At 39.0% G+C, this 9,223-nt stretch overlaps 1 pseudogene; it reads right to left on the bottom strand.

Annotated features, from left to right (window-relative positions):
• Window positions 1–1,394: 1,394 nt before the first annotated feature.
• Window positions 1,395–4,919, bottom strand: LOC120254742 (annotated as a pseudogene).
• Window positions 4,920–9,223: the final 4,304 nt, after the last annotated feature.

Genomic DNA, 9,223 nt, shown 5'->3' with positions numbered 1-9,223 from the left:
CGTCTTGCTCCAGGGATTCCTAAGCTATGAGAAAGAATGATTAGAACTGAGAGACAAATGCTTCAGTGAACATCTTCGAAGACTCATGAACCATTTAAAAGGCCTGTAATTACTAGAAGAAATTACATATATATATATAGACAGATATATTCTAGATAGGTGTATGATCCAGATCATTCATTAAACGTCAGAGTCAATATCAGAAAGATCTTAACAATGATAATCATGAACTGCGATGACTAAATGGAGCGATTCCTTCATCACAAATGATACGAGATATAGATCAATTGATCCAAAAAGCAAGGAAAACATCAAAGGCTATGACATCATTTTAATTTGGCTGAGACATGGAGATGCATTCAATTCAATTTTCTGAAAAATGCGTAAAGCTATTGCAGAAGCAAATGAAACCAAGAATAACCAATCTACACAAATACATAACACGCAAAATCACAACAAACCTAGATTCAGAGAGAGAAAGATAACATGAGAAATAGAAACCTTTTGGCCATTGAGAGCAAGAATGCTTTCCTTTAGTGTTGCGACTCACTTGTGGCAGCAGGATACTTTCTGGGGGCCAATATCTGATCCATCATGCAATCTGAATTTGATCTCTCTACTTGTTCCTGAACACCAGACATCTCCCAAGGACAACTCAACCTCCTAGAGCAAATGATTCTTCAAACCTTCTTGGAATTTTTACAAACAGGATGAACAAAATAAAGGGCCAAATACTTTTTAGAACAGGGGAGAATTAGGAAACCATGAAAATCACAACTTTCTGCACCTTAAGAACAACCAAAAGTCTCTAGTTCTTCCTCAAAATTTCCCACCTTTTTCCTGCCAAAACCACACAAATCTCAATTCAAACAATAAAGACACTTCAAAATCTGACCTTTTTCCACCCCAAACCACCTCAGAATTCCAACACTTTTCCTCTCAAATCCTCAACAAAACCCCACAGAAAGATGGAGCTCTATGAAGCCAACTGCTCTCAGAAGGATTAAAGAAGAGTCTGGGAGTTCAAAAAGCCACCATATGTAGAGCGGTGGTCAAATGGATCCAACCCCCAGTGCAGCTTCCATTTCTATCTGCCCATAGCCCGTCGCCTTTTGAACCTCGGGATCATAAACAATACTTGATAATTCATTCGCAGCATCACCTCCCATAGCCTCCTCTCTCCCTTTTGTATGTGTTTTATCTGGATTAATTTTTCACCAATCTTTCCATCTCTCGGGAATTCCCCTCAAAATGACATTTTGTGTTGTTGACTTCCTTCAAGAAGGTTTATACAAACTCTAGAGCAAGCATTAATTTATTCAACATTAGTAATTGGAAAACCACAGTATAATTTGGTCAAAGTAAACATAGGAAATAAAAACAGAGAGATTACCTCATATTTGGTAAATGATTCCATTTGGAAGGTTCACAGAAATGTTCCTTCCTCCTACCACTGTATCAAGACTTTTCCTACATGAACTTGGTTTCTGTATTGAGTCAATGCAGCCAATAAATAAAAGATTCTAGATCAACTGCATTCATAAAAAGTATAAAAATAAAATTTAAGCGTGTTCAATGTTGTACCTGCCTGCAGATTTCGTCAGCAGTAATGACACAGACTTCAGATGAAAGAACTACAACTTTGATGCAAAAGTAAAATATAAAGCATTGTTCAATGTTGTAGCATTTTGCCTGCTAGATTTCGTCAGTAATGACACAGCTTCAGATGAAAGATTTACAACTTTGATGCTTTCATCCACTGTTGTTTTGCCAAAATAAATCAATAATAACAATGAAGAGAGAAGCAGACAACAGAACAGATCTCCTCAAGATCAACAGAACAAGCATTCCCATAGAAATAGAATTTATCTGTACATTTACAGCATCTCTAATTACAGTTACTACAAAGGTTCAATGAAATATTATCAGTCCTAGCCTTCTTCTTGCCTCAAACCGTATGACAGGAATCACAGTAATTCAAGCATCAAAAATGCCCAGTTGACACATGCTATTATGAAACAAAACCGGAAAGAATCTTCCCTGCAACTGAATAGTGCAATCCGTCTAAAGCAGAGCTTGATGTGGTTAATCACTAAATCTATCTATATCCTGAATGATACTGCTGTGCTTTGAGGCTGCATAAATAAATGCTACTCTTGAGCACTTGTTCTATATAATCTCCTGACTTTCCAGTCTAATATTAAAAGGCTCCAAGATATCACAGTTCTTTACGAAACTATGGGAGTAGTTTACATGCTTTGTCCAAAAGTGTTGGAGATGCTTAAAATCAATTTCTAACCATGGTTTACCTCTGGCCGTTGAAGTGGATTACAGCAGCCTTCCTCGCACTAATAGAGATCAGACTTCTCCTGATAGCCCAATCCAAGCATATGCCAAGACAGATCAATGTGTTTAACATTTCCCCTGAATGCTATCAAAGCTGGTGGCAGCGTTCCAGAAAGCTTCCACAGTGTCAAATTCAACTTGAGATTCTGCAAGAAAGTAGTAATTTTTCGATGAACAGAAGCAAGCATGTGTGACAAACACTTGTATGGATTCTGCAATACCTTCTTAACCCAGTAATGATATGTGTCTCAATTGAAGTGTCTTTCTCCATGCATTCAAATCAAAGATGTTCATCCCATATGCCCATCACACTCATCAAGGTCTAAATTATCGGCAATTAGAGGGATGAGAGAAGTCAAAAATAGGTTTTTAAAGCGCTTGAGACATGACCCATTTATCTTCACCTCTACAAGTTTCCACAGCCCCATTTCACCTTTCCTCAAGATCGATTGCTCAGAGGGTGATAAATCACGCAGAACAACCATCATCATCAAGGGAAGACTACTTTGTTGAGATCTGGAAAGAGCTGTTTAAACAAGTTAAATAGGCAAGAGTTACCATCAGTCAGCAAATCTGATTTCTCAACCAGCAGAAAATAAATACAAACATGAAGCAAAGTTTATACAAGAACTATTCAGCAATGCTTAAGACACAAGCATCAAAACAAAATCTTGCTAATTTGACCAAATATAACAGGTGATTTGATTTCACATTACAATCAAGCCTATACTGCCTGGAATGCCAAAATCTCAACTTACATGGCTCAATTCACACATTATATTTATCTTTTCATGATCATTCAAGTTTTCATGATTTTAACTATCTTGCAACACTCACTAAAATTTCGGAATGGAGGCAGAATCTATTTACCTCAGGCAGGTAAACCCTGAGATGATTAAGCAAAGAAATGTACTTTGGGCTCCACGCCTGCAACTGGGAAGCAAACACCCTTGGATTGTCACTAAGAGCAGTCCCCATGTCATGATTTCCATGATAGTGCTTCCTAACACTATGGTGGTTCTCCACAGCCTCAAGAACTGGTACATTTTCTCTTGTCAACCAGTCAAACTGGTGCACACCTTTCACTTCCACAATGACAGGTTAAGGAGGATTAAGAGCAAACCAAGAATGCATACCGGGATACATCTTCTTATCAGTGATGACATGAAAAAAACTACATTCTCAGGTTTTTCGAGAAGCTGTCACAGCTGACGTGTAGCAACAACGGAAGCTGCAAGGATGTTAGCTGTGGCTAGAATGAAATGTTTATATATGGGTTATCAGAGAGCAAAGGTAACAATTCAAGGCTTGGCAATTGTTTCCTTGCATGCGCATTGGATGAGTACTCATCGGTCAAGCACAATGAGAGACAATGGATGCCTTTTGGAATGGCACTTGCAGCAAAATGCTTGTATAATTGTTCTGCCAGCCTACATCTTTTTACCTCCTCATCCATAATTTCCATCTGCACATGAGAGTTCAGAAAAAAAAAAAAATTTATTTTTGGGGAATGGTTATCCATGAATACAAAGTATCCTGATGCGGCAACATAAAAAACGCAGAAGAGGATAGACTTAATTTCAAACCTTGGCTTTTAATGTTATAGCAAAGGTCTTAGCATCAAATTTATTGTCCTTCATTCTTGTGGCAACTTCACTCCAGCAGGAATTTCTTCAAAATTTACTTGAACTAGAACCTTATACAGATCTTTTACAAGCCCCTGCACAAATAAAATCAAGGAAACAAATAAGAATTACCAAACTTATATTTTCTTGTCGAATTTCTAAAACATTGAGTATAATACTATAAAACCAAATTACCATCGAATCAACAGTCCCTTCACTGAGAAATTTTGGTCCTAGTCGCCTTCCCAAACAATCTGAAGAAACTATTACCACGACTTCTCAAAATCTAGAGCAAGATAAGGAGCTCAAGAATTGTAACACAACACAAGCACAACCATAAAGCAAGACATTAATCATTGTTTATTGGGCAGCATTGAGTATGTTATCTACATTAAGATGAACATCAAAAACTTCTCCACAATATAGATTTCATATCTTAGTGCATAGGTCAATGACACAATGATTCTAATTTCAGGAATTGGAAAAAAAAAAATGCAGTTCTAAATCCTTACTATCTGTTCAAAAGTATGAACAATATTAAAATCAGATCAAACTATGTCACAAACAAACAAACAAACAAAATCCACAATGCAATCCCAACATAATACCTAGAAATCAAGAAACATAAGAAATCAATTATCACTATCGTCTATACGGCAACAAAGAAACCATGGAAATTCCTAGAAATCTTGAGTCCAAATCAAATAAGCAACTCAATTAAAAAAATTCAAAAATGAAAAAGAGAACACACCAAAAGAGGAGCACTTGTTGACGGCCTCGAGCTTGACAACGACAGCAAGGATGAAGACAAAAGGCAACAGGAATGCGAGCGCGATAATGGAATGGAAGATGGTGTGGGTGGACGAAGGGGCGGCAGGGCTCTGGAAATCCATTACGGCCACCTGAGATGGTGATGCTCCTCATGCTCGGCGACACCCGAAGAAGCATTGCCGTGGCAATCCTACGAAGAACCTATGGGAATGGAACGGCAGTGTAGATCACCAATGGAGGAGGAGATAGCACTGGGAACCGAAAGGTGGGGTTTTGCTGTCTTGGAATGGATCAAAATGCGATCTTGCAATGGTTTTCATTCCGCCATTTGAGATTGGAAGCGCCATTCGAGCTCTGTTTCACTCTGTTCTTCTTGTTTTTATTTTTATTTTTAATTTAAATTTTATTTTATTTTGGAGGGAGGAGGCACCTTTGGATATAATTTTCTTTCTTTAAATAAAATGAATTTAAGTGAGGGTCAATCCAGTCTATTTATATTGGGTGGATATAATATTTGAGTAAAAACATTTGGAAAAAGAAGGGAAAATTACTGTTCACTCTAGTAATTTTTCAAAACTTCCAAAAACCCCTCCTACTTTCTACACGAGGACAATGCTTAGTTAGTGTTTAACTTCACTATTACTCCCTCAGATTCGCTTCAAATGGGTCAGTGTTGTGAAATCCCAGTTTTTGGCCTGAAAATGGTAGGAAAGGAAAGCCGAAATCACATCGTATTCGACCTTTTCGAGGGACTTTCTACCTTGGTTTTACGATGAGACAATGCATAGGAGTTGCGTTATATCTTTATTGTTCTCCTCGTTTCTCCTCATTTGAGTTGTTCGAGCTTGATTACGCGGTTTGCGTGTCTGAGTGAGAATCTCTTCGTTACTGCTCGGTTTGACCATTCGGCGAGGGAGTTTATTATGGCGACTCGTTTGTGGTAGATCTGGGTGAAGTTTATCATCACGAAATATATAAATCGGTTTCTCCGACGAGAAAATGAAGTTGATTTCCATCGTATTGGTCAAGTGTACTTCATCTTCAAATGAGTCGTATTCGATTTTTATTGTCGAGGCGAGCATGTGCCGTTGTAGATCTCCGTTTGAAAACGACTTCATTTTCGTTGTAAAGTTCTTCTCGTTTATGGTTATCTTTTTGTATATTTTAAATAATGTTTAACTATTTACTATTATCCGTTTAAATATATTACTAATATGTTTAATAATTGTCATATCAGTTTAATACTTGTCATCTACATTTAACATTATCTTTACATGTATAAACTTTTCGTATTAACGTTTAAATTATCAAAGTCTTTGCGTAAAAATGGTGATCTTTTTCGTTTGATGCGAATTGTTGGCGGGTGGCGGTGGCGGTGTCGAGGTTATGGTATCCGTGCGTAAGATTAATGGCGGCATTAATTCTTATGCGAGTACTAATCATCCGAACACCGATTCGTTGTGTCGATCGATGTCGGTCGGCAATAAGCTTAATTTTTCTCGGTTGAAGAGTCGGTACAGCTTGTGGACTTCACGCCATAAATAACCGAGGAAGAACCCTTCCATGGACATGACCGCTCAGTCAGTCGTCCTCATCATCATCCTCCTCCTCCTCCTCCTCTTCCTCCTCTTCCCATGGACAACCCGCTCTGTCTCGAAAGGATGTTTAGTGAACCTCCTTCCTTATCTTGAGAATCGATCGGTAGTAATCGCTAACAATTTTAAACTATCTTTTTCTTGCCCTGACCGAAAATGCTCGCATAATTGCACGAATCACGAGAGGATTCTCCAGTGATGGATGGACGGACGAAAGCAATTAAGCGAGCTTTTCGAGCTTGGGTAAGAAAAGAAAGTTTTTCACGTATTGCGTGATTGCGGAGGATTCTTTAGAGGAGGGAGGTCGGGAAACATCCTTTAAAGACGAGGGTTGATATTTATCACTTGAGACTTTTTGTTACTGGTTTAAGAACATTACGTCGGTGTACAACTATATGGATTACGTGTTTAGCGGCGATATCTTCAGCTTAAGTCCGAGCCATGACACATTGATTAATAGTCGTTTTTCATGAATGTGTTTTGTTTAACCTTTTTAATGTTATACGTTGTGCGAGGTTCAAGTTGATCGCATGTTATCATGCCATTGTGAGCATTCGAGATGTCTGAGACACTTGTTTAGTTATCACGGGTCGAGTCGTGAGTGTCAAAGTCCTTGTAAATGTTGTAAATGTTGTAAATGTTGTAAATGTTGTAAATGTTTTGTAAATGTTGTAAATGTTTTGTAAATGTTGTAAGCGAGATGTTTTATTTGAATGTGAACTTACGAAATTTAAGCAGAGACCTAGTAAAAACAATGTGGGAAACAAAAGAATGTCATTGTAAAGCAATAGAAAAAAAGTTAAACAATACTCAAGTTACTCTTTAAACAATGACAGCGGTGTTTAAGAAAATACGTAAAAGATGTTTTAAAGCGGTGACCCATGAGGTACCCATCTTAAAGCGATGTCGGGTGAAAGCATTCGATTTAAACAATAACATATATTTTAAGCGGTTAAAGTCACTATATTTAAAAAGTTTTTACGTATTATTTACATGATATAGACTTTATTTAAACCGTGATCGTTATGTTAAACACTATATGTATCTGTTTAAACATAAAAAAACTAGCGGTTAAGCAGAGATACTCATGTCAGCGATGACTAATGCGTCTTACGTCAGCGACAATGGCATATATTTTTCCTTTTTGCCCCTGCCGATGGAGGGAAAAATACCGTCAGATCACATCACGTCTAGTCTAACCTCTATGCACTTTTTGGTCTTCATGTGACGAGTGATATATATATATGCACTGTTTACTATCGGTCGATGTTTGTTGTTTACATCTTCTTCTTCTTCTTCTTCTTCTTCGACTTATTTTTTTGCTTACATTTCATTTGGTTTATACTGATTTGGTTTTCGGCCGATATATTATGGAGAGTTTTTGTGGTATTGCTAGATTCGATGGGGAGGGAAGAGTGCTAGTGTTCACGGCTCAAACTTCTTAGGAGTTGGTGTTAGCGAGATATCGGCGATGGGGTCTCAAAGTTTCTATTGTCGAGGGGTTAAGTTCATCACACGGATGGATATAAAAGCGGTTTGCCCAATAGAAAAGCGATGTTGACTTCAGGCGGATGTCACATGCACTCCGATCTTGAATGTCTTTGTAGTTGATCTTGTCGTCGGGGCGAGAAAAATGTGCCGATGCGAATCCTAATGAAAAGCGAGTTTTACTCGATTGTAAGTTCCTTCTCTTTTAATTGTTCAGGTTGTTTGGGGTCATTAGTGTTTAAACTATGTCAAAAGTCGCTAGTTAACATCTTGTACTAGTCGTTTCGTTATTAATTAGCTGCTTAAGTATTTAATTTAACGTTTAAATATTGTCATTATCACTAAAGCGTTATATTCTCCGACTTAGCGTATTGATCTTTTCATTTTGAGTGAAGTGTTGGCGAGGAATTGATTCTGCGAGTGCTCTAGTTCGTCCCGTGGTGACCACGGCGGGCGTGGGATGTCTTCCCCTTCCTCGTCGGATCGTTACGAGAGTGCTTTGTCGTTGGATATTGACTAACGTTTTGACGGTGTCGAACATTTCGAGGGATGTACTTGAAATCATGCGATCAAAAGGAATTTTGACTTAAATTCATAAAGAGCGAAAAACATCGAGTGTTGTGGAATGCTGTTGCAGATGGTTGTCGTTAAGCGCTTCATGCGTCAAATGAGTATAACAAAAATACTTTGAGAATCAAGACAATCAACCCGTCACACACTTGCGGTGGAGGCGTAGGTTCGGCGTCGCGTCCGAGCGTCGAAAAAAATGGGTTAGCGCACGAGTGATTCGAGGAAGCTCGAGACCCAGTCCCTTGTCTGAGGCCATGACATTCGAAAGGGACGTATTGCGGGAACATGGTGTCCACATACCATAGCGAGGGCTTGGTTGGGAAAAAAGCATGCCGGGTGGTCCTCGAGCGGTGACATCTCCGGCTATTTGTTTGCTTTGGTATGTGGATAAAAATGAGTCGAGACAAATCCGGCGGTTGCGATCGTGGAAAGAGGCGGTGATCGTTTTAAAGCGTGCATTCTTTTCTTTCGAGCGCATGTATTGTGGGATTCGAGAGGGCTTTGCGGGGCGGCTGCTTGTTTCTCGATGGTACACGCCTCTACGGGAGAAATATCGGGAGTGCGCTCTCGGGTGCCGAGGGAAAGATGGAAACAATGGTTTTTCCAGTCAGCCTTGGTATAGTCAGCAGCGAGACCGATGCGATTGGACTTGGTTCAGTATCTAAGTTAGGAGATGCCTTATCACGAGGATGGAGATTATCGTGAGATAATTACCTTACGTGTCGAGACGGGTCCAAGAGGGCCTGTGAGTGCGCAATTTGCGAGAGTCTTCCCTTCGTAGCCACATGCATCACTGTCTTCGACGTTTGGAGCCCAATTTTATGAAAG

Source organism: Dioscorea cayenensis, unplaced genomic scaffold (genome assembly GCF_009730915.1).
Source record: "Dioscorea cayenensis subsp. rotundata cultivar TDr96_F1 unplaced genomic scaffold, TDr96_F1_v2_PseudoChromosome.rev07_lg8_w22 25.fasta BLBR01000605.1, whole genome shotgun sequence".
Classification (NCBI taxonomy): domain Eukaryota; kingdom Viridiplantae; phylum Streptophyta; class Magnoliopsida; order Dioscoreales; family Dioscoreaceae; genus Dioscorea; species Dioscorea cayenensis.
This window is presented reverse-complemented; position numbering and strand designations above follow the sequence as displayed.